Raw genomic sequence first — 20,410 nt, 5'->3', positions numbered from 1 at the left:
CTGATGAGAACTCACCGAATCCCACCATATGTATAGGATAACTTATCTGATGATTTCCAATTTAAAGTAATCTGGTGAAAAGCTATCACTAACAGTATGTCTAATAATTTATTATTAGGGAAGGATGGACTGAGCGAATTGGATAGTGTTCCCTAATAAAAGATAAATAATATTGAAAGGGCTATCGAAATAAAAAATCCTTTTAATCTGAGCCCAAAGTTTGTACCAAAAATTATGGGTATTGGGACAATTGAAGAGGATATATATTAAGTCTGCATTAGGAAAGTTACAAGACCAACAATTAGCAGGGGTATGAGAGGAGAATTTGGAGCACTGCAAGGGAGTAAAATATAGGCAATGATATACAAAATATAGAGATTTTATATATACGTGCCCATATTTTATTCCAAAAAGGGATTGTCCAAGTAATTCCTAGCTCTCTCTCCCATATAAGCTCAGATTTGGATTTGGTTCTGGAGGGGTCAGGAAGGGAGAAATACTTGTAAATAGCCGAAACCCTAGGGCCTGTTTTCAGAAATTCAGTAATGTCAGAGGATAAGGGAACCTTCATAGAAGAGTTCTGTAAAGAGAAAAAAGGATCAAGAACCACGTTCATCAATGATGAAAAAAACAGGTATAAAAGGAGTTAGGGCAATGATAAATAAGACAAAATAGAGGAAAAGAGATAGGGTAGTCATCATAGAAAAGTTGCGATATCCACATTAAGCCTCTGTCCTTCCAAGCACGCCAAAAAAGGGCCTATCATTTATCGCAAGTTAGGAGTTATGCCATATCGGCATTTTCAAAAACAACGCTGTATCTAGAGTAAGTGGAAGAAAATGTATTTGACAAGCGAAACTGCATTGTGTAGAATAAGGGAATAAAGAAACGATGTTCTAGAAGTAAGAGATAGAACCTCTGTGAAGCTAAAGGGAAGAAGAGAAATAAGCTCAATATATAGCCATGAAGGAGAAAAGGACAAAGATAAATCATGAGTCCAAAGAGCCGCTTGGTGCAAAGCAAAAGCTTATGATAATCATGAAAGTGAGGACAATTTACCCCCAACAGGCACGTGCAGTTCGAATCCCCCAAAAAGTGGCAGTTCAGCCCCTCACGCTTTTTTCAAGGTGGATGCAATCTGGCTGCCAATGTCGATGCCACGTCAGGTTTCAGTGTGAACGGATTATGGGTATCGATTCAAGTTTGTGTGTGTTTTTGTGCGTGCATACTAAGGCAGGTACAACAATGTGGGTAGCAATGCAAATTCCAGTGTGTGAGTGTGCATGCATGTGTGAGCGGTGTGTGTATGTATGTATGTATGTATGTATATATATATATATCAATATATCAATATATATATATATTATCTACTGGCGGTCGCCAGTAGATAGTTATAGTTAGGATCGTGTTTCCATAGGAAATCTGAACATTCTATTTTGAATAACTTTGGCGCCGGTTGACGAATCCTCGCGAAATTTTCAAAACGAATGGGGCGCTCCGCTCAGCTCCTACCCTGAAAGTCTCGAGGTGATTCGTCAAGTGGGGGCTGAGAAAAAAGGGGGGTCCCAAAACGCATTTTCCCCATGCATTTTCCCATAGGACCTTTAGTCAAAGGGACAGCCCGAACGGCTGAACAGAATTACTTGAAATTTGGCAAAGAGGTAGTCCTCAGGTCAGGCATGTGCCTTTTGCATATATGGTGTCAATCTGTTCAGTAGTTCCTGAAAAAATTGCAGTTAAAAGTACATAAATATCTATAGGCGCTCACCGTGTGCGCACGGTGCGCGCACCATAACGTGCGCGAGCGTAATTCTGATTGGTGGTTACATGTCAGTCAACATTCGAATCGGTCGAAATCAGGAAGTGTCGGCTGCCATTTTTTGTGTTTTGTGTGTGACAGTAAAAAAGAAAGGTGGAGAACGTGAAAAGGGGGCAGGGTAGAGAGTTCCTGACCCCCTAGCCTTTGTCAGGGGGTCCCTGAAGGACCCCGAAGGGTGAAAAAACACGGGGTGCGCGCACGGTGAAAAACCTTTAAAAAACAAAAAATTTTAAACGAGCCATTCCATATTACAGGATACAGTCAATCTATAACTATATACATAGGTAGCTTATTGTAAAATAAATATATAAAAAATATAATAAAACATACATAACTTAGCATTTAAAAAACCTTAGAAATTCACTTAAAAAACCATAGGTTTCACACACGTTATAGTTAGGAATTAGCATTTAGAAAACCTTGCAAATTCACTTAAAAAACCATAGGTTTCACACGTTATAGTTAGCTGGACATTTCACTCGTAAAAAACCATTGAAATTCCCCCGTTATAGTTAGTTCAGATAACTATAACTCGCGCAACCACCACTCTATCACAAGGATGATGTCATCAGTGATGTCATGAGTGATGCCACTGACCATGTCATGAGTAATGTAATATGTGACGTCATCAGCAGTGGATAGCGGGTGCGCGAGTTATAGTTATCTGAGCTAACTATAACGGGGGAATTTCAATGGTTTTTTACAAGTGAAATGTCCATCTAACTATAACATGTGTGAAACCTATGATTTTTTAAGTGAATTTGCAAGGTTTTTTAAATGCTAATTCCTAACTATAATGTGTGTGAAACCTATGGTTTTTTTAAGTGAATATATATATATATATATCACATGATTTTTAATCACAATAAATATAATTGTGATTATTTTGACATTATCATTTTTTTAGCACTTTAGAACACCTTCACAAAAATCCAAACAGTTTTTTTAAATCTTTTTGCAGGGGATTGACTTTTCAAAATTTACGGCTGTAGACACCAGGAAAAAAGATATACTCTTATTTTTTCCAAATTTTATATCAATGATGCCATGTAATGCCGTGCATAAAAAATGATGTTCAGGTTACATTGAGGTATTTGCACCTATAAATGTTTTACTATTTATTGATCATCGATTTGCACATTTGCATTTTTGCACTTTATAACTTATCAATTATTTTAAATTATTTATTTAATTTATATAATAATTGTGGCATTTACCTGATATTATGTGTACAGTCATTTGATTCAACAATATCTGTGTGATCAATACGTTTTTAAAAAGATCACCCAACAAAGAGTATTTCTTCTGTTTTCACTGCATCACATGACGCAATGAGTGGCACCTGTGTAAGTGCTATATATACTGAAGTTTAAGAACATTTCATTATGTGATCAAGCCCACTTGTTGGGCGAAACGCGTCATGCCGAAGCGTCTATTTGCTTAAAAAATAAAAGAAGAAAACCACGCACCTACCTTGGAGTCCGTGTCCCGATTTTTTGCCTTGTGAATTGGAGGTGATAACAGTGGGAACTCTGGTGTTTGTTCATATATATATATATATATATATATATATATATATATATATATATATATATATATATATATATATATATATATATATATATATATATATATATATATATTCACTGAAAAAACCATAGGTTTCACACATGTTATAGTTAGCGGAAATTTTACTGATAAAAAACCAATTAAATTCCCCCGTTATAGTTAGTGCAGGCAACTATAACTCACGCGACCGCAATCCTCTGCTGATGCTAATACTGTATTTAGACACTTATTTACCCATGTCTTCTTCCATACATTTTTAGCTATACATATATTACAAATGTTTTCTTTTCATAAAGACACATATGTCATCAGCAGAAGATTGCGGTCGCGTGAGTTATAGTTGCCTGCACTAACTATAACGGGGGAATTTCATTGGTTTTTTATCAGTAAAATTTCCGCTAACTATAACATGTGTGAAACCTATGGTTTTTTCAGTGAATTTGCAAGGTTTTTTAAATGCTAATTCCTAACTATAACGTGTGTGAAACCTATGGTTTTTTTTAGTGAATTTGTACGGTTTTTTAAATGCTAAGTTACTTTACGCCATTCGTGGCGTGCGCGCCCACTTAACGCAGTTTGTTCCGTGCGCGCACGGTGCGCTTCGCGCACCGTGCGCGCACAGTGAGCACGCGGTGCGCTTCGCGCACCGCGCGCCCACTTTACGCAGTTAGTGCCGTGCACGCACGGTGGGCACGCGGTGCGCTACGCGCACCGCGTGCCCACGTTACGCTAGATGGGCCATGTACGCACGATGCGCTTCGCGCACCGTGCGCACATGGAGGACATATGATGCACTTCGTTTTTAAAGGTAATATTTTAAGTTTTTCACAGTAGTTATAAGCCATGCACAAATGGTGCCCTTCGGGCACCATTTGCACACGGGGTGGAGAGAGTGTGGATAATTTTTTTTTTTAATATATTTTTTTTTTATCTTTTCGTTTTTTACTTAAGTGATAAGCCATGCACAATTGGTGACCTTCGGTCACCAATTGCACACGGGGTGGGGTTAGTGTGGATATTTTTTTTTTTTTTATAGTTTTTTTACCGTACGCATACGGTAAGCGTAATCGGCGAAATTAGCGAAAAAATAAAAATTCCGTTTTTGGCCTTGGGGGATCTTTGGGGACTCCCTGTACAGGGCTATGTGTGTGGGAGCTGTCAAAACAGCCACTTTAAATGTTTTTGTGCTTTGTTTGTTAATCATCTCTCTCAGTGCGAGAGAGAAAATGGCGGCCGCCGCTTCCTGGTTTCGGCCGATTCGAATGTTTACTAAGATCTAAGAGCCAATCATAATTGCGCTCGCGCACGCCACCGTACGCGTACGGTAAGCGTACCGTAAGCGCACCGTAAGCTGGCTCAGATATATATATTGATTTAAAGGCTATTTTCTCAGAATCTACTGAACAGATTTACACCAAACCTACAAAAGGCACTTCCTTGACCTGAGGACTACCTCTCTGCCAAATTTCTAGTAATTCTGTTCAGCCGTTCGGGCTGTAGCCCTGTCTAAAGGTCCTATGGAAAAATGCATGGGAAAAACGCGTTTTGGGACCCCCCTTTTATCTCAGCCCCCGCTTGACGAATCCCCCGAGACTTTCAGGGTAGGAGCGGAGCGTAGCGCCCCACCTATTTTGAAAAATTCGCGAGGATTCGTCGACCGGCGCCAAAGTTATTCAAAATAGAATGTTGCGGATTTCCTATGGAAACGTGGTCCTAACTATAACTACCTACTGGCGACCGCCAGTAGGTAATATATATATATATATATATATATATATATATATATATATATATACATATACATATATATTTATTTATTTATCATGAAGGTTCAAGGTTCGAATCCCTGGGGGCTAGGCTAAGGAGATTATTCGTCTTAGGTTGCTAAATGTCATCAAGTTAGGTCATTTTAATGCCTATTAGTTGAGAATCTTCATAGATGCGATTAGGAACTGCCAATCTTTATAGATATTATCAATACTGTACTTATAATGAATGCAAATATGTAGTTATCTAAGTGCAAAGCCGAATGAACAGAGATTAACCTGATTTGCAAATCTGTTTCTTGAATGTGGTTTCTTTGTTAAACATATCATTAAAATAGATGGAAACATAAAAGTCCTCTCTGCTCAGCAAGTTCTTCTCTTAGCATTTACTTCAAGCTTCATTAATTTTAATAATCACACTTAGAGTTAGAAATTCTTATAAAACATCTGTTAACCAGTCACTCCTGAGAAGTAAAATTGTTCCTCTCCTATTAGCCCATTCACCTGCTGAATATGGAATATGAAATGTAATAACTTTGGTCCAGGAAATGTCCCGAAGATAAATACTGGGTTTTACTGCCACCCAGTGGGTGGAATAGGGAACACTGTGGCACGGTTTGTGATTCAGATCTCAGACAAGGCGCTTTTAGACCAGTGTTAGGGTACTGTGCACTTCTAAATGGAACATGTGGAGCTGTTCCCATATAACTCGCCTTTGAATAAAACACAGCTTTTTATTGGAATGCTTAAGCTAATCTCTGCATTTTGCTTCTCCTTTGACCACAAATCAAACAAAAAATGCATCTTAAGATATAAAATATCTTTGGCACGATTAATAAAAGCCTTGACATTTGGATTTGTAATGTGAATCTTGCTGGTCCAACGCTCTGTGTTGGGAGAGGACAGAATTTCTTTTAACGCAAAACGGAGATACATTTTGATTAGCATACGTCTTGAAATAAACCACCTCCAAGACACCATAAGATCCAATTCCTGGAATGAAATGAACAAATGTGTGACCACACGAATCCGTCGCGCAACAGTACATTTTCAATTGTAATCCTCGAAAAAAAAATCCCCTAGATTCAAATGAAGGAATGAGTCATGTTTTGTTATCTGACTCACAGACAGGTAAAAAAAAAAAACTGCCACTTGTATAAAATGAGGTTAGCAGATTGCCACATAAGACCAATGATGGAGCTCCACTCCTGGGCTTTCAATTTAAAATAGTTATGGAATTCAGAACTAAAACTACCAGAATGCATTAGGTTGGCACATCAAAGCTCAGAACTGACCAGTTTCTCCTTGATGACATGGAGTAATTTGATAACCTTAATCAATTTTTTTTTTAAGTTAAGATAAAAAGTATTGAGCAGTGAGGCAAGATGAAGCTAGGTGTTCCACAGAAATCCAGTCAAGTTTTCAGGAAAAACATGGATTTTATAATTCAGTGGCTCACTAGCCCTAGGGAACATCGCGAAATAAAGTTGAACACAGGAAGAGTTGGCATTCTTTCCACCAACATGGCAAAACTTCTAACAAGGTTTTAGTGGAAGGCATGAGATATTAATCCCTCTTGGCCACTCATGGCTCCACGGGAAATTACATTACACAGCCGCTGTGTAAAGAAAATTGGTAGTTTTTTAAGATATATTTTTTTCAATCTTGAAGTGGCAACATGTCAATAAATTAGAGATCAACAACATTAAAAAAGTACTTTTGAAAGATCAGTAATCAGATTGGTTAAATAAGAGGGTTGTAATCAGAGCCATTCAAATTATGCAGTAGGGGTGGTCCAAATTATGCAGCAACGTTTGACTAACTTAGAGTAGGAAAGGGCAAATAATGCAATTTTTTGTGGCACCTTTTGTGATAGTATTACTTCAAAATTGTGTCATTTTACACGTTAACGCTGTCTGGGCAAATGCTTCACCTCATTAGTAGCAGTTTAACAACAAAATCCAATAATAAGCAATGCAAAGGTGAGCAGTCAACCGTTGCATAGGGCCTTCCACTGCGTGGCAACACGCGTTGCTGCAATTTTAGTACATTTTGATTCATTTGAACTAGAAACATTTGTTTTTGTTAAAATCGGTGGATTGTGCTGCAGGTGATGGATTATGCGGCAAATGCAGCATATTCATCACTGTGAGGAAAATGCTGCTGCCACAGATTCACATAATTCCAGTGGCCCTGGTTACAAAGCAGTCAAATTAGGTGGCAAAGAAAAACATATGAGTGAGCGATTCTAAATTGATGCCCAAGAATATATTTCCAAAATGGCAAGAGGGCACACACAAATACATTGCACAAAATTAGACATTGGAAAAATTGTGATTAGGCTGGTGAAACTCATCTAATGTCTTAATTTTGGGTTATGAGAAAATGCCAGAATTACTTGAAATATTTAATGACACTATTTTGATACTCATTTGCACAGAAAATATCTCTCCAAATACCTTTTTTGCTGAACCAGTCTCTTGCTAGTATTTCACAAGCCTTTCTTACTTGATGAATGCAGTCAAGTGAAAGGTCATGCGAGAGACCGGCAAACCACATTTTGCTCTAAAAGTGTAATTTTGTGAAATATGTATGGAATTACACGAAATTTCTCAGGAATAAGTTATGCAAATTTACCCACACTAAGAAAAAAATGAAAAGAAAATGCCTGTGATTAGGAAAGGCAAACTTAATAAAAGGGGTAAAAATATCTGTAAATAGTAGCAGGACCTGAAGAAAAGACGAGAAACACAAACTGACTTATTTATGTTTATCCTGATGTTGCTTTAGGGTGAAAATGATGCATTACCCAGTCTCAGTTAATTGGCAGATATTTAGTGAACTAGTGCATTATATCAAAATAAAACAAATGCATGTAGCATTTGAAATTGTAGCTTTCATATCTCTTTACCTGTAACCACAAACACATTTCCCTCACAACTTGCATTCTTACTGCAACAGGAAAAATCTAAGTATTGCATCCAGGATTTTCACCATTCCTTCTGGTAAAATCTGATCATTTTCCCCTTTTTAAGTCTCTTTCCAGGCCTTGTCACTCCCCTCCTCTTTCTAGTTTTGAACTTCTCTTGCTAAACAGTGACCAATGGCTCAGCGAAGCAGAAATGAGACTTGGCAGGAGAAATGTACAGAGAGAGGTGAGGTAGAGAAACGGTGAGAGAGAGGTAGGAAGAGGTAATGTATAGAGATAATGAGAGAGAGAACAAGAGAGGTGGAGTAAAGAGAGATGGAGATCAGAGAAAGGTGAGATAGGTAATGGAGAGACAAGGGGAGGTAAGATGGAAAAAGAGCAGTAGGAGGCAGAGACAGGAGTGGTGGAAAGGGAGAGAAGGTAGAGACATAGGGTTGTGCAGCGGGGAGGTAAAGGGATGCACTCAGATTTGTGGATAAACAAACAGAGAGATGGAGTAGAGAAATGTTTATTTATTGTAAGAAGGTGAGGTAGATAGAAATGAGGTAACGATGGAGAGATGGGGTTAGGCGCATGCAGACATAAAGAGAGGAAGTTAAAGAGCGAGGAGTGGGAAAGTCAAGAGAGAGACAAAAAAGAAAGATTTGAGATTTACGATGCAGAGGGAGAGGGAGAAGAAGCGGCTGGTAAGGAGAGTGGCACAGACACATTTGGAGTATCAAGTATTTTGTAATGATTTCACTGTGATATATATACGCGTGTGTGTGTGTATGTATATAGTATATATATATTCACTTAAAAAACCATAGGTTTCACACATGTTATAGTTAGCTGGACATTTCACTCGTAAAAAACCAATGAAATTCCCCCGTTATAGTTAGTTCAGATAACTATAACTCGCGCGCCCGCAATCCACTGCTCATGACGTCACATATTACATCACTCATGACATGGTCAGTCGCATCACTCATGACATCACTGATGACATCATCCTTGTGATAGAGTGGCGGTCGCGCGAGTTATAGTTATCTGAACTAACTATAACGGGGGAATTTCAATGGTTTTTTACGAGTGAAATGTCCAGCTAACTATAACATGTGCGAAACCTATGGTTTTTTAAGTGAATTTGCAAGGTTTTTTAAATGCTAATTCCTAACTATAACGTGTGTGAAACCTATGGTGTTTTAAGTGAATTTGTAAGGTTTTTTAAATGCTAAGTTATGTATATATTATTATATTTTTTATATATTTATTTTACAATAAACGACCTATGTATATAGTTATAGATTGACTGTATCCTGTAATATGGAATGGCTTGTTTAAAATGTGTTTTTTTTTGTTAAAGATTTTTCACAGTGGCTGCACGGTGAGCGCACCACGCGATTTTTTGGAGAAAAAAATTAAATGTTTTTTTCATCCTTCGGGGTCCTTCAGGGACCCCCTGACAAAGGCTAGGGGGTCAGGAACTCTCTACCCTGCCCCCTTTTCACATTCTCCACCTTTCTTTTTCACTGTCACACACAAAACACAGAAAATGGTGGCCGACACTTCCTGATTTCGACCGTTTCGAACGTTGACTGACATGTAACCACCAATCAGAATTACGCTCGCGCACGTTAGGGTGCGCGCACGGTGCGCGCATGGTGCGCGCTTATAGATATTTATGTACTTTTAACTGCAATTTTCTCAGGAACTACTGAACAGATTGACACCATATATGCAAAAGGCACATGCCTGACCTGAGGACTACCTCTTTGCCAAATTTCAAGTAATTCTGTTCAGCCGTTCGGGCTGTACCTTCGACTAAAGGTCCTATGGGAAAATGCATGGGGAAAACGCGTTTTGGGACCCCCCTTTTTTCTCAGCCCCCGCTTGACGAATCACCCTGAGATTTTCAGGGTAGGAGCTGTACGGAGCGCCCCATTAGTTTTGAAAAATTCGCGAGGATTCGTCAAGCGGCGCCAAAGTTATTCAAAATAGAATTTTCAGATTTCCTAAGGAAACTCGGTCCTAACTATAACTATCTACTGGCGACCGCCAGTAGATAAAATAACTGTCATTCATGAAAGTTGCTTAAGTTTAATACTATTAAATGTATATATGTTTTATGATTGTTGATAGTGTGCCAATAATTTCCCTATTCATATAACTGTATGGTGAATAGAGTTATAATATCTGCATAGATAGATTATGTGTGTAAAATAGTGAAATACTTCCCATACGTTTTCTGTCACTGCTGTCACTTTACACCACTAATTCTGAGGACACTCTCTGATGATAGGTAGAGAGGGTAGAAGTAGGAGGCATTGCAAGGTAGACTGACAAAGGCTGGGAATCCTTCCCGGCTGCCCACCAGTCTAGATGCAAACCATTTAATGCAGTTGTTGCATTTATATTGGATGGTGAACTTTTACAAATACAAGACAAACACATTAGCCGTATTCAATGACTGAAAATTTAGTTTCATGCCTACAAGTGCCAGCTGAGGGAAGACACCGCCTTACTCTCAAGCTGACACATTCATGTTATATGCAACACAAATGGTTTGCAATATTGTGTGAAACATGATCCAGATTAAGGCAAAATAAAATCAGCTTAAAAATCACCACAAATACTTACCAGGGAGAAAAAGAAAATATTTCACCTCATGAATTGGTGCTTAATGACTTCACCACTCATTAGATTTGCTTATTTAAAAAAACAGACAGATCATGAATTATCAGACTTGTGGGACTCAGACCACCAGGAGGGCAGAACTGATTGACTTGAAGCCAACAAGAGTGATATTTCTAAGATCCAAGTCCAAAGATAAATACATGAAATTCAAAGGAATCGGTTTACGAGTATGGGAAGTCCACTTGAAGTCCTGCTCAGTGGTCTGCATGTTATATTCAAGCTGCAAACCCTATGGAGGTGCATCCTGCTTCGAACATGTCATGCTGGCGACAGCTTCATCGCTTGTACCCTTGTCTCTCATACCTGGGCAATCATCAGGCAACCTAGCGATTACTGTGATTCTGGCGCTGGCAGCGCTGATCAGGATCCCCGTTCTATGTTGGCACAGTTTGCGAAGACGACGCGTGACGGCGATTATAAGAGAGAGGTTATGATGTGCCGCTGACTGCAGCGACATTCAGCTGCTTGGCTCTCACAATACTACGGCATCTGGAACCCCCGAGTGGGATAAATGTCAGGGTAATCTCTGTCTCTCAAAGAAAGAAAGCATTTGTTTCTCTTAAGTGAAGCGGATAATACAATGGCAGACACCTGGAGAGGAAGGAATAAAGGAAATGGATGTACTAGTTTTTTCTCCTTAGGGGATCGCACCAAGGTAACCATGTTTGATGAGAATGCGCTCCAGGCGCATTCATTGAGAATCCTTTCAAATTAAATAATTTTTCAAATTTTTGTTGTTGTTGCTTATTGCTTTTATTTCTAGACCAAATGATACAACCTGCTCCACTTCCGGGCTATCCTGAACTGATCTTTTTTGTTATGAGCTAGGGGCCGTGTTGCTCTTCCATGCTGTCAACATCATTCTGGCGCCAAACTGATTGGTTCGCCACTGACTCTGCCAATGTCGGCCCCTGGGGGAAGTGAAGGTCGCAGACCAGTCTTACCTCCGGAGAGCTTCATGCTGGCCTCAGGACAGGGTTGGGGTAGGCTCGGAAGGGGGAAGGGGCAGGTTAGTTGGTGGGCTATATAGGTGTCAGGAGAGGCATATATTGCCTCTTCCTGATGCCAAGCAGCACCGGGGAGGGAGGCAGTAAATAGGTGGCAGTAATTTAGATTCAAGTTGGGCAGGCCTACCTGTTTTTCCTGTGTGGCGGCCGATGGAGCAGTCATGGTGACACCAGATAATGAGGAAGTCCAGGCAGCGTGCCTGATACTGGGGGCTGCAGGTAGGGCTGACCTGCTCAGGTTTGGCATACTCAACCAGGCCTAGGTTGGGAATGAGCTGCTGACGCGTTCTGCATCGGGCAGTTTGGCTGCAGCAGTAGTGGCTTTCTTGTCTGAGTCACTACCAGCCACAAAGTCTGGAGTAGGCTGCGGAAGGTGTGCGAATTGCACAGCGGCCTTAGTAAGCAAGGGGGCCAGAAGAAGAGCTTCCCGGCGCATCTCTCCTCGACAAAGGAGCCAAAGGAACTGCCTGAGGGGGGTCTTCAAATTTGGAGGTTGCGCAGAGGTGCCCCCCCATCAGGACAGAGGAAAAATGTGTTAGAGCTCCCGGGGGGCCTGTGGTCTCGCCAATTCCCTACCCCTTTGGAGTATTGATGTGAAGGTGGATGGACCTTCAGGCCCAGCCCTTAACAAATGCAAGTTGGTTGGGCCTGGGTTTTAGGTGGAGGGCCCTGGGGGGAGGGGACCCCATTTCACATCAAGGGGCTTTATCATTCGACCCGATGGAGGCGAGGGTCCCTTGGGCCCTAGGGACCACCAAGCAAGTGGCAGGCTATTCATGAGCAGTGCCTGCTCATACAAGAGACAGAGGAGCGCTGGAATAGAATGTGTGAGGCCAGGGAGAGGGCAGATGCCCTTGCCCATGCACCTAAAAAAACAGATTTGATTTGATTCGTGCATTTATATAGTGCACGAATGCCCTTGAGCGTCTAGGCGCTGATGCCAGAGAGTTAGTAAGGTTACCGGTAAGGCTGTAGGTGAGCATTTTATTTGGCAAAGAGTCAGGTTTTTAGCAATTTCCTAAAAGATAGCAGCGTAGGGCTGTTCTTTATGCTGGCCGGGAGTGGACACCCTCGCAGGACCTCTGCGACTCACTTGCCTCGTTCTTTCACCGCAAGATTGCCGACATACACAACAGTTTCGGCGCACAGACCGCGCACCCTACCACCGATCAGGCGCCCCCCACCACCACCCTCCGCACCTGGACAACGATCAGCACCGAAGATACCACCCACACGATGAACACCATCCACTCCGGCTCCCCAACCGACCCCTGCCCACACCACATCTTCAACAAAGCCGACTCCATCATTGCACCCCAACTCCGGAACATCATCAACAGCTCCTTCGCATCCGCCACCTTCCCAGAGAGCTGGAAACACGCCGAGCTCAGCGCCCTCCTGAAGAAACCCACCGCGGACCCCACGGACCTCAAGAACTTCCGCCCCATCTCGCTCCTCCCCTTTCCGGCCAAAGTAATCGAGAAGGTCGTCAACAAACAACTCTCCGCCTTCCTCGAGACCAACGGATCCCTCGACCCCTCGCAGTCCGGATTCCGAGCAAACCACAACACCGAGACCGCCCTCATCTCAGCCACCGACGACATCAGGTCCCTGCTCGACAACGGGGAAACAGCTGCCCTCATCCTCCTGGACCTCTCGGCAGCCTTCGACACCGTATGCCACCGCACCCTGATACAATGCCTCAGCAACATTGGAATCCAAGGAAAGGCCTTGGAATGGATCATCTCGTTCCTCGCCGGCAGAACCCAGAGAGTCCGCCTTCCCCCGTTCCGGGCCGTGGCCACCGAAGTCATCTGCGGTGTCCCGCAAGGATCCTCGCTCAGCCCCACCCTCTTCAATGTCTACTTGAGCCCCCTCGCAGCCATCGCACGCCAACACAACCTCAACATCATCTCCTACGCCGACGACACCCAGCTGATCCTCTCCCTCACCAACAACCCCGCCACAGCCAGAGCCAACCTCCAGTAAGGAATGATAGACGTCGCGGAATGGATGAAGCTCAGCCGGCTGAAACTGAACTCAGATAAGACGGAAGTCCTCATCCTGGGAACATCCCCTTCCGCCTGGGACGACTCCTGGTGGCCCCCTGCCCTGGGCTCCGCTCCAAAGCCAACGGACCATGCTCGCAACCTGGGCTTCATCCTGGACTCCTCCCTCACGATGACCAAGCAAGTCAACGTCGTCTCGTTATCCTGCTTCAACACCCTGCGCATGCTCCAAAAGATCTTCCAGTGGATCCCCACTGACACCAGGAAGACGGTCACCCAGGCCCTCGTCACCAGCCGACTGGACTACGGAAACACCCTCTACTCTGGAACCACAGCCAAACTACAGAAAAGACTCCAGCGCATACAGAACGCCTCTGCACGACTTATCCTGGACACCCCCCGCTTCAGCCACATCTCTCCCCAGCTGAGCGACCTGCACTGGCTCCCCATCAGCAAGAGGATCACGTTCAGACTCCTCACCCACGCACACAAGGCTCTCCACGACATGGGACCCACATACCTCAACAACTGCCTCACATTCTACACACCCACCCGCACCTCCTCTCCTCCAGCCTCGCCCTCGCCACCATCCCGCGCATATGCAAGACCACCGCCGGAGGAAGATCCTTCTCCTACCTGGCGGCCAAGACATGGAACTCCCTCCCCACCCACCTACGACTGACCCAGAACCATCTCTCCTTCAGGAAACAGCTCAAGACCTGGCTCTTCGAGCAGTAGCGGATCCCCCTCCCCCCAGCGCCTTGAGACCCTACGGGTGAGTAGCGCACTTTACAAATTCTTTGATTGATTGATTGATTGATTGAGTTACATGTTTTGACTGTCCCTAAGAAAAAGCTTATTCTGCCCCATAGGGCTTTCTTGAAACTTGGAGTTTGTAAGAGCTTACTATGTGCCGATCTTAGATTTCTGATAGGCACGTGCCAGTTCAGATGTTTCATCAGGAATTGAGGACCGGCATCGTGTGATGCCTTCAAAGCTAGGCATTGGGATTTAAATGTGATCCTCTTGTCTACTGGAGACGCTGTAGCCTCTGTAGATACTGTGATTGGATACCTATGTACAAAGCATTACCATAGTCCAACCTGGACAAGGCTAGTGCTGTTACAAGTGTTTTTAGGGAGTCTGGCGTGATGAAAGGGTGAGCTTTCCTGATTGTTTTTAAGATGAAAAAGATAGTCGAGGAGAGGGTACTGATCTGATTTTTAAATGTCAGTTTGTCTTTAAAAAAAAAACCTACGTTTTTCACCTTCTGCACTGGAACTGGAAAGTACCCCAAACCAAGGGGCCACCATCTGGGTGACCAGAAGAAGGTGTCAGTACCTAACAGAAGAACCTCCATCTTTCCGCTGTTCAAATTTAGGCAATTAGACCTCATCCACAGGTTAACTTGAGTCATGCGGCTATTAAACCAATCTGCTGTCTCTTCAACATTGCTTGAAACTGACACCACTAACTGGGTGTCATCAGTGTATGAGACCAATGAGAAGCCAAACTGTCTGATGAATGTAGCCAGCAGAGTAACATATAGATTGAAGAGTGCGGGACGAGCCCTTTGGCACTCTACAGGGTAATTTAAATTTAAATTTCTCGGACGAGAAAGCTTCAGAATCTACTGATTGGACCCTATCGGTGAGGAATAATGACAACAGCTTCAGGGCGGTACCTCTTATTCCCAGCTCAAATAACCTGTTGGCTAATATTTCATGGTTCACTGTGTCAAAGGCCACCGATAGATCTAACAAAATTAGGCCGGCAGTACCACTCTTATTGCTCTTAATTCTTCTGCCGGCATGACCACAGCTGTCTCAGTGCTATTCCCCTCCCCGAACCCGTATTGTGAGGGATCTAGGAGGTCCATGGAGGAGATGAATGCCGTGAGCTGTGAATTTAGTATTTTCTCCAGCACCTTAGAGGGGAAGGGTAGTCTGGAGATAGGTCGATAGTTGCTAGGATTGGCTGGATCGAGATAGTTTTTTTTTTTAAGAGTGGCAGAATTGATGTTGTTTTCCAATTGTCAGGGAAAGTTCCTTAACAGATTATCTCATAATATACTACACCTAGTTGTTCACTGATAATGTCAGGGATCAGGTGCAGTATTGTGGGAGGACAAGGGTCAATGGAGCTCCCGATTTGGAAGTTTTTACCACCTGAGTAATCTGTTCTGTGGGAGGAGGAGAAAAAAAAGTAAAAAGATTGGATGGGAAAGGGAATGTGACTGCTAGAGGGTTCCCAGATATGGTATTATCACAATCCTTCAAGGATTTATACACTGTCTCCACTTTATCCATAAAAGACTGTGTCAATAGTTTACAAAATTTGGCACTAATTTCCATCCTAGGTGGCTGTGGTAGCTTGGCTAGGCTTTTAACTGTAGAGAAAAGCTCCTTGCTAGAGTTCTTTGCCTGCAAGTTTTGTGTTGAGAAGTATTTACTTTTTTCTTCCATTATCATTTCTTATAGTCTACCAATGCCTTTGCATATTTTGTTTTTTCTATGGGGTTGTAATTTGCTCTCCACTGCCTCTCTATCCTTCTACAGACTTGTTTCTGTGCTCCTAGTTTGTCAAAGAACCACGGTTCTGATGTTTTTTTCCTACCAGGAAAAATAGGTCTTCACCGGGGCTAGAGGGTCGACTGCGGCTTTAATCCAGGTGGAAAACCTGTGGGCAGCAGTATTGGCATCGGTAGAAAGGTCTGGCTTTAAGCAAGATAGGGACATTTGTAGAGTGAGGGGGTTGATATGCCCCGAATCACGACCTTTAGATGTGGCACGAGGGTTATGAGGTCTTGCGGTGTGCTGATCAGTGCTGAAGGAAAACATTATAGCTTTATGGTATGGCCATGTAACTGGCAACACTTCTGAGACCTTCAAAGATGGATTTGAAGTAAATATACCATCTAAGATGTGCCCTGCATCGTGGGTGGCATGCTTGACAATCTGTGTCAGGGAGAAACTAGCCATGGTATCAACTAGTGAGGTTGTGCTGTGGTCCTCCAATTTTTCTAAATGATAATTAAAATCTCCTAACACTGTGAAATCGGATGCCTCGATGCTAGATTCTATAAAAGGGCAAATGGCGTTGGCAAAGGTGGTACTTGACCTTGAAGGCATGTATAGAAGAAAGCCCTTAAGCGTATAGTTTTTACTTAACGTGATCTGAAAGGATAGTACTTTTCAGTCTGGGAAGCTTACTGCTGCGGACCCTGAGACTCGCAGATCATCTCTGAAGATAATTGCTAGCCCCCCACCCGCTTGTCTACTCGATCAGCTCTAAGAATCGAGTAGCCTGCTGGGATCACTAAACCCAGGTTCTGGGTCAGAAAATTAGTCCGCCCAGGTTTCCGTAACAAATGCCAGGTCGAACTTATATGAGTTAACCATCTCTGTCAATTCTGTATTGAGTTTTGGTAGGGACCGTGCGTTGATGAGCATACCCAGGAACACCTTTGTGGCTCCTGGTTGTGAATGTTTATACCGGGTAGCAGCAGAACTATTAGTAACCTTAGCGAAGCTCAGGTGTAGTTTACACTGGTGACATTTCCTGCGCTCGCTCTGTAGATCTAGTAAGGGGCAGGTAGAATTTTTATCTGCCTTAGTTATGGTTAGTAATTCATCCCTAGAGTATTTAATAATAGGCCCAACTTCTGGGCGAAAACAGGCAGGGGTTGTGGTGCTGGGACCGATCCCGGCGTGGACGGGCGCAGACAAGCTTGCATTTGGGAGGGAGGGGTGGAGGGGGGAAGCAGGCCACTGACAAAATTATTGTGTGTAAAAGGCCGCTTTATTGGAAACAGGTGCACATTACAATATAAAATCCTTGGCCGAAACGCCTTCCAAAACTAGACCTCACTAAATATAACATGCCTAGCCCCGCCCCCGCCCCCTCCCCTAAATATCTTCGAGCCCGCCCCCGCCCGTACATTACAACATTACAACAATATAAAACATTATAAAACATTACACTCCTGTATAACCCCCCCAACAATACCTAAATCCAAACCTTCTGTTAACCAAAACTCCCCTGCCTGCCCCTTTACAGCTATCGGCCCCCAAACTGTGTAACCGAACAAATTTACCCACCTAACCTTTCCCTGTCGATAACCCACTCAACAACAATAACTCCACCAACCTCCGGTAAAACTGACCAGAATACACCATAACCCCCGCACAGCACCTGCTCCAAGCGACAAAATACAAACATAGAAAACCCCCCTGCACACCTGTCCCCAAAAAACGCCAGAAAAATACGCAAAAAAGGGGAAAAAACAGAAAGGCCGACCTGAAAATCCAGCCTCAAAAACAAAAAGGGGCCAAAACCAAAAGTGGTTTTTGTTGGGGGGGTAAGGGTGGGAACAAAAAACACGCCACTAGCCTAGCTCCCGGCCACCAGGTCACCAAACCTAAAATGGTGGCCGGGAGCAGACGCCCAAGGTATTTATACCTGAGCAGGATTTTAGCTATATTTGGGCTATATTTGGGCTACCTTTGGGCTACATTTATGCTACTAGCAAGCCCAAATTCAAAAAAGGCCGCCCGGGGCCGGCAAACCCCTCCCCCCACACACCCCCTCCCAAACTGCCCGGGGGTGGGGACTCCCTACGGTCGCCTTCCCCCCCCAAGCCCCCCTTGGGAGGGAGGGGTGGAGGGGGGGAAGCAGGCCACTGACAAAATTATTGTGTGTAAAAGGCCGCTTTATTGGAAACAGGTGCACATTACAATATAAAATCCTTGGCCGAAACGCCTTCCAAAACTAGACCTCACTAAATATAACATGCCTAGCCCTGCCCCCCGCCCCCTCCCCTAAATACCTTCGAGCCCGCCCCCGCCCGTACATTACAACATTACAACAATATAAAACATTATAAAACATTACACTCCTGTATAACCCCCCCCAACAATCTCTAAATCCAAACCTTCTGTTAACCAAAACTCCCCTGCCTGCCCCTTTACAGCTATCGGCCCCCAAACTGTGTAACCGAACAAACTTACCCACCTAACCTTTCCCTGTCGATAACCCACTCAACAACAATAACTCCACCAACCTCCGGTAAAACTGACCAGAATACACCATAACCCCCGCCACCCAGAAAGAGAGGGGCGATGATACCACCATCCTCCTCTCTTTCTGCCCCCCAAACCACAGAGGGCTTTAAACACCCAAGTCCGGCTTCCGAACATTTAAACACCGTGACAAAACCTCCCTGAGCTCCAACAAATAAAGATCCATGCCCAACCTTGACAAGTGAACCCCGTCTCCCCGAAAAAACTCAACCGCCTCAAAGCGGATATCTTTGTGGGTCACTCTCCCAAAGCCCAGATCCCGACAAAACCTGGAGATCTCCAAATTCACCTTCCTCCGGGACCTGTCAATCGCCCTGGGATTCAAAGCCCCTCTCCAAACCCTCCGCGGGACCAATTCCGTCCAAAGAACATGACAACCGGACCAATGCTCCCTCAACAACGCTAAGTCCCTTTTCATAGCGCGCAACAATACCACTCCTTTCACACTACAAAGATCATTCTCCCCCAAGTGAATTAAAAGAACATCCAGGCATTGTCCCCTCACCATGGCTTTATTCAAACATGGAATCAGCTCCCTCCAGAGCATACCCCCCTTACCCTTCCATATCAATCGAAAAAGGCTGCCATTAAAACCCAAACTCCCCCCAAAATAACTTTTGCACGCTTGCACGTGCGCCCACTTGACGAAGGAATGCCCCACAATCCACACCGTCAATTCCCTGGTGTGTGGCCCAGCCACCGAACCTGAAAAGAAAAACAAGCATGAGACTTCAAACCAAAGAAGTTGACGCAGGCGCTTGTGGAGCATTATCTCTTACATATTTGTGGAAGCAGGCAGATGACCAACGCCCTAAGCGCATTATCTCGCCCTGGGACCAACCCCGGTTATGCGCCTCAGTCGCCGCCACAATCCTAAAAGAGTGCGTCCCAAACTGGGCCCCATCCAAACCAATATGCTGTAACCCCTTACGCAGGACCATACGCAGCTGATAGTCAGAGACGCGCGCCCCATCCATGTGTCGAAAAACTAAATCACCCCCATCACCCCCTGAGAGAGTCTTCCATTGCCTCGCCAAACGCAGAGGGCATGTGCAACTGGGGGATCCTGCTTCTAACCACACCCCTTTACCAACCCCCCTCTGATCTGTTTTGGAACTGGGCAACCAAACGTTCACACCTGTGTCCGTGAAGAACACGTCCTGCCAACAAATACCCCGTTTCCCCTTAGTCCCAAGGAGCTCAGAAACCCGAAACGCCCCAAAAAACATGAATACCATAACTGCAGGTAAAACAGTCAACAAACGTGCCAGCATCTGCCAGGAAATAGGTAAGCGAGACAACCCGGTCGCACCCCTTTCTCTAGCCCAACCCTCAAGCATCCTGCGTCCTATTTCCCCCGCAGACGGGGCATAACCCCAAAAAAGCTTACCCATGAAGGCAATCCCTGCCAGTTTCCCAGCAATAGTGACTCTGGACAGACCCTTCTCAATGAGGTCAAGGATAAATTGAACTACATCATCCGAACTGCGCCACTGCTCCTCCCTCCTACAGGCTCCTGAAGACAAAAATTCCTGCCATGCCAATGCATATGCC

Source organism: Triturus cristatus, chromosome 3_2 (genome assembly GCF_964204655.1).
Source record: "Triturus cristatus chromosome 3_2, aTriCri1.1, whole genome shotgun sequence".
Lineage (NCBI taxonomy): Eukaryota > Metazoa > Chordata > Amphibia > Caudata > Salamandridae > Triturus > Triturus cristatus.
Note: the sequence above shows the minus strand (reverse complement) of the source record.